A 6,833-nucleotide genomic window follows, 5' to 3' on the forward strand; every position below is an offset into this window, starting at 1 on the left:
AAAATGTAGTAAAATATTAATTTGGTTACCGTATGCTTGTGATGGTTCATCATCTCACCACAGTTTTGCTTTATTACTTGTCTGCTCCAATCACACATGGTAATCAACCATGTAAAATATAGTAACATAATTTATTGGGTTACTGGTTGCATAAAAGCTATCATTTTATGTCAGAGAATTAAGGAGTGGTGTATGGCATCTCGTAATAGATCTAGTCCGTTACCATATGTGCCAGTTTCTTTTACCGTGCATGAGAGCGAAAGTAGTTTTACTACTGGTTACCATGCAAAACCATGTAAATCATTTGATATGCACGGGAAAGATGTGTGGGCCAGGGGACAGTTAACGAGGAAGGGAGCACTCTGGCAATTGGTCGTAACTGGCTGGACGTTTTTTACTAGAATTAGCAAAGGTATTACGACCAAGTGGAAGAGGAACTGGGTTGCTTGGTCAGACATGCGCGCCGTTTTCTGGCCGGAGCGTAGAATTAGGATTCTGCGCTCAGGCTTAGTTTAGCGCAGCCGTATATATATATATATATATATATATATATATATATATATATATATATATATATATATATATATATATATAAACTCTCAAATTCTCAACATACCAGGATACTTTCCATTTCGTGAAGCCTGTCAATTATATCTCGTGCACTAGCTGGTCTCTTCTTTGGATTGAAATCTCTACACTCCAAAGCTATCTCGTAGCATACTCGTATTTGTATGCATAGTGTGTCTCGTTGAGATCTCTCCAACCGACCACTCCAACTTTCAAGTACCTAAAAATTTGCAATGGTAAGTTATGGTGTATAAAATGGATTAACAACATCTTTCTATATAGGAAAGAAAAATATGTATAGAATACGCCTACCACATATATCCAAGCATCAAACTAACAACAAATAGTATCTAAAAAGTAAACTACGTCACAATAGATTCAACTCAGATTTATCACCGTGAAAAGATTCAGATTCAGAAATGAATCGTCAAACTAACAACAAAAATAGTCCAAAAAGAAATCTACTATGCTGATTTTTTTTCAGCCAAATTGTGCTTTCCACTACTAGGTGTGCTTCTAGAAATGACATTATGCCACATCTCAAATTAAACTGTAATCACACTATGGGAAGTAGAAGCGTAACAATTATTTAAAGCGATCCTTCTGAGCCAAATGTAAATTGAGCTTTTATTTTTGTAACGGTGGCATATATTGTTCTTACATCCTCAGTAGATTGGTACCCCTTCTGCCCAGTCAGTATTTCTATGATAATAACACCAAGACTGAACAAGTCAGCGCTGCGTGCGATTACACCCCCTTCGCGAAGTTCTGGTGCCAAATATCCCCTGTATGAAAGTATAGTAGATATGACCAATTAATGAACAAAGAGAGTGCAACTTAAAGTACGGATCACAAAAGACTAAGCTTTCACGAGGAGTTAGCAAGCTTACATAGTTCCTAATATAGTTTTGGTAATATCTCGGCTCCGATTTTCATCAAAGCATCTCGACAGGCCAAAATCAGTAATTTTCGGTGCCATGTCGTCGTCGAGCAATATATTGGCAGGTTTCAGATCCAAGTGAATAATATGATTCTCATGAAGATACTGTACACCCTCACATATCCCTTTGATACTTTTGTAGCATGTCCCCCACTCGCGATTTGCATCTGTACAAGGGACAGGAGAAAATTTGTTTATAACTAGAGACATAACCTCTGAATACTGGATACACATTACGCTTGCAGTTTGTAGTATATGAAGTAAAAAAAATAAAGAGAAAAATCAGAGGGCACATTGTCCTACCGAGTATATACTTATCAAGACTCCCTTTAGGTATATAGTTGAAGCACAACAATCTTTGATGGACATCTGCCATGACAAGTTTACCGTTGTATGTTGCCATATTTCCTTGTCTGTTGGCACAATATCCCAGAAATCTTACTACATTTTTGTGGTTTGCTCGCATTAGGCATTGAACCTCTCGGTGAAATTCATTTTCATCCATAAAAGCATTGGACAACCTCTTCACAGCGATCGCCCTATTGCCAATGATTCCCTGCTTTCGAATCATGTATGACAGCATAGAATGATGTTGAGTTTTCAAATCAAACATGATTAAAACTGGAAAATATACTTACTGGCCCAAAAGGAAAAAAAAAGGAATGTATACTTACCTTATAAACCACTGCAAATCCACCTCTTCCAATCTCCTGGTCATCAGAGAAATAGCCTGTGATGTCTTCTAAAAGTGATAATGGCAAGGCCTTGGGCTCCGCTGTTTCATCATCTAGCATCCGCTCCAGATCACTTTGCGCAGTGCAAGCTTTGCGTTCCATTTGCAGTCAGCTAGTCAGAATGTATATAGCCTGGAAACAAGAGCAAATTCATTACGTATGTATCTGAGCCTAGCCGGTGGACCTAACTCTCTAATAACCCAGACACTAATTAATGAAGTAATTTCAATATATAATTATATAATATACAGTACTTAACATATTAAGACCACTTGCTTATTATGCAAAAAGAAAGCACTAATTTTGATTGTACATAGCCCTCCTTTTTTTTAGAACAGGAGTACAGGACTAGACAGCGTGAGGAATAAGAATATATTTGTGGTGCGCATCGGCTGTCTACACTCTTCAAAAACAGGACTATGGTAGGATGAATTATCAGCTGTGACCAAATAAACACAGCCACTGTTCCGCATACTTGGAAACACCAGGTTCCAAACGACCTCACAGCCCGATTCGACTGTGGTTACAATAACAGAACAAAACATAGTTGAAGCATCCCGATGTTCAGGCCGCACTAAGCTTTGCTCCCAGATTAACAAGGAGATAATTTTTTTTTTTACAGCCGAGCCAATGCAGAGACCCACAAGCATGTGCAGCAAACCATCACGTGAAGCAAAAAGGAGCACCACAAACTTTTGTGTTTTTCCAGAAGATTTAAGCACTCTCAGATCTTGGCGGAGGTTTTTTTAGAGAACATAGGCTTCCAGCCCTGCTTTTATAAAGCATAAGTTTCACAGGGAAAACTAGCTTTGCAGTACAGTACACACCAAAAGAGCAGCAGAACAGCCGGGAAGAAACAGCCACATAATAAACCAAATAAAACAACATCACAGGCAACAAAAACAGTTAACCAACTGCACTACGGCGACCCAAAATAACAGCAGTAGTTTTTAGCAGTACAGTAAACAAGAAAAACAAAATGTTTCCCAGTTGACTTGACTGCTACTACTTGACACCGCAGTCTCTAGGTACAAATTGCTGGTAAATAAATGCGCAGAGATCCGCGACCAATGCTGAATCTGCAGACGGCGGATCCCCATTTGCAAATGGCAAACCAACCTAGCTAGCATATACACATCCCAGCCCCCCAGACGATGAGACGAGACAAGATCTACTACTGTACTGCTTTACCTGGACAGGCCGCCGTCCTTGATGCCGAGTGAAAGCGATGGGGATTCAAGGAGGAAGAGGGGATGAGTCGCAGGTCAACGACCACTCGGAGTGAAGTGAAGAGACCGATCCACTAACGAAATCCCACGTCGCTGCTGACCTAATCTGTTTGTTGGTGGGCTGGGCTTCCCGCTGATTCTGTGGGCTAATAATGTTCTATACTGTACGTACTCAAGGCTCACTAGCTCAAGGTACTTTTAGTAGACCTGAATACGTTTCCTTAAAAAAAAAATCAAAGTTTTGACGGCCCTACAAACAATGAGATGTTGTTCGCGTACCTCCTGAATGTGCATGCTATACCTCCATTTTGTTGTAGGGGACTCTAATTAATGGTGTAACCAGTTGCAGCCACGTCTAGAACCATTTTTTAATGGAACATAAAGATTTACTAAAAAGGGTGGTCCATTATTAGTAAGAGTACAATATTTTGAAAATAATTTCGACAAACTAGGTGAACATCTCAGTTCATATACAATAACAGTATCTTTTTTTTAGGTGCACAAGAGCATTTCTACTGAATGATAGAATATTTTTCGAAGTGGTTACACGACAAAAGTAAAATACTAAAACTTGAATTGAAAATTTATTGTAACCATAAGAAACAATTCTTTTGAACCGAAGTAACACTCTGTCAGAACAAAAAACTGAAGTAATTACCTTCAATTTTATCTTGACACAAGAGTTAAATTCTGCCGTACATAGTTGGACGTTATTTTTTGGAGTTTATGAAAAAATCTAGATCAACACAAGCTCACCATCATCAAATTAGTAGGTAGCACTCATGAACAACAGAATATTTTTGGAAATGATTACACAACATATAGAATAACTATACCTAAAAATGGACCAAAACTAAAATTGAGCATTAATTGTAGCCATGGGAAATGATTCTTCTAAACTGATGCAACACTTTAGCGAATGAAGAAAGTGAAAGTAATTTACTTCAAAATCTTGGCATGAGAATTAATGTTTCTCGTATATAATTTCTGGATTTTTTTTGGAATTCTATTGGATCGGCAAAAGTACGCCTTCTTCTAATGATTTGGCAGCACTCCGATCCATTTCCTCAAAATAATTATCATGAAGTGTCTGGTAGGACCATCATTGAAAGAATTGCATAAGAAAAGGAAAAAAAATGGTTTGTGCATCAACATTATAGCAATCATGTTGTCTTCGTCTCTTGAGGCAAGCTTTCAAGTTGACCTGTGCACGGACTACCCGACCCGGAAGCCCGAGAGCGAGAGCCCGGCTTTCAGGCCAGGCTCGGGCTCAACTTTTACGCCTGAAGCCCGGCCCGAAAGCCCAAAAATCTAGAAATGACCATTTATTTTTTATTCAAATATAGGTGTGATAAATTAATATAATATCATGAATATGATTATTTCAATTAACAATGCCACTGCTTATGTGCTTCGGGCCAGGCTCGGGCTCAACTTTTACGCCTGAAGCCCGGCCCGAAAGCCCAAAAGTCCAGAAATGACCATTTATTTTTTATTCAAAATATATGTGAAATAAATTAATATAATATCCTGAATATGGTTATTTCTATTAACAATGCCACTGCTTATGTGCTTCGGGCCAGGCACGGGCTCAACTTTTATGCCCGAAGCTTGGTCCAAAAGACCAGAAATGACCATTTATTTTCTATTCAAAATAATAGGTGTAATAAACTAATATAATACCCCAAATATAATTATTTCAATTAAAATGCTACTGCTTGTGTGCTTCAGGCTGGGCCGGGCTAGGCGCGGGCTTCGAATTTTTGGTTAAGTCTTTGCCAAGCCTGGCCCTAACCTGGCCCGGCTCGGGTATGACTAGGTTTACTAACAACCCATTTTATAAATAAAGCAACAACAAAACATGGTACACGGCCAAACGACACAAGGTGTTAGGGTAGTCCTTATACAATGCCGATCCAAGAATAACTGGATCACGCAGGACACATGCCACTACGCTATAGAAAGAAAGCACATGAAGAACTGAGTACAATGCAAGGCAACACCCGAAAACACCTAAGCTCCACGACAACGCCTCTAGGAGGGAGAATGGCCCAAAGTATCACCACCGTCGAGCCCACAACGGACAAAGATTTGAAACTGAAATGCATATACGTTCAGGAGAACAACAACCATGTCTTCAAGAAGAGAGCGGCGCCCATGAGCATCGCCGTCATCGGCAACCTCTTTCCCTCGGGACCTCACTAGACCCTGGAGAAGGGTGGAACCACCACCACCCGCATCTCGTCGTCGATCGCCAATCGTCGGGCACGTACACTAGCAAGTAGGAGCAGGACGATGATGACCACTTTGATCCAGACGAATTCCGATCCAAAGACGACGGGTAGAGGACACAACTTCGACATGCGGAAGGACGAGTTGTTGTGCGATGCGTGTCGGCCACTAGCATCGATCCGATCAATGGCTGTACTGAGGTACTTTTATCATCGGGCATGTGAAAAACTCTGAACATCGACGTCTTTTTGGTTGTGATTGGACGCTACGTTATCACCAGCTCTGCATTTGAATTTTGAATAGACGCGATTTGATGGCCGGCTGCTGTATACTTATCCACGGACAGACCAATCCATAGACGGACTAGGGGCAGGTCCACCTCAATTCAAGGTATTCAGTTGAATACCCATTTTTTTTCAAAAAACTAGGTATATTTAGTATATACTAGTCGAATACCCGTTCGTTGCCACGAAACAACAAAGACAAAAACAGATAGCATCATTAATGGAGGGATGAAGCACAAGCGAATTTTGATTTTTATCATAACAATGTGGTTTATGTAACAAAATTGAGATATACAAAAGATAGTCAGCTACTTAGCCAACTTTCATAATTAAATACCATCACTGTCTGTACAACTCTTAATTGTAAAATGATCTATTTACTCTATAATGGATAGGTAGTGCGAAAGAAAGTAGAGAGGGCCTCACCATTTAAAAGGGAAACATAGCAACGTTGAAACCGACTTATTTTTTGTATTATTAGCATCTTCTATTTTTTTATTACCTTCCTCGCATATATATAAGACCAAATCCATTATTTGAAGATTGATTTCAAAAAAGAACTACTAATCCTTAACTTTTCAGCGAATCCTTCATCGGTCGTTGTGAATGACTGATTTTTTCAATCCCTTTAACCTTGGTTCGATAGAAGCAAGTGAGAAAGGCTGATAAATAGAACCATCTGATTTGATTGAGAAAGGAAATCCAATGAGTAATACTGCAAGCATGTGTGTTTTCAGACATGTATGCAAGATTGATAGAAGTAGGGCATCAATAAATGAACTTTGGTTGTAGCAATACAACCGCAAGGATACATAATGTTGATAATTTTCATAAAACAACCTATCTT

At 39.3% G+C, this 6,833-nt stretch overlaps 1 pseudogene; it reads right to left on the reverse strand.

Moving 5' to 3' along the window:
- LOC119358499 overlaps window positions 1-2,343 on the reverse strand; it is a 6,356-nt pseudogene extending 4,013 nt beyond the window's left edge.
- Between the last annotated feature and the right edge of the window lie 4,490 nt (window positions 2,344-6,833).

This window comes from Triticum dicoccoides, chromosome 2A, assembly GCF_002162155.2.
Source record: "Triticum dicoccoides isolate Atlit2015 ecotype Zavitan chromosome 2A, WEW_v2.0, whole genome shotgun sequence".
Taxonomy (NCBI): domain Eukaryota; kingdom Viridiplantae; phylum Streptophyta; class Magnoliopsida; order Poales; family Poaceae; genus Triticum; species Triticum dicoccoides.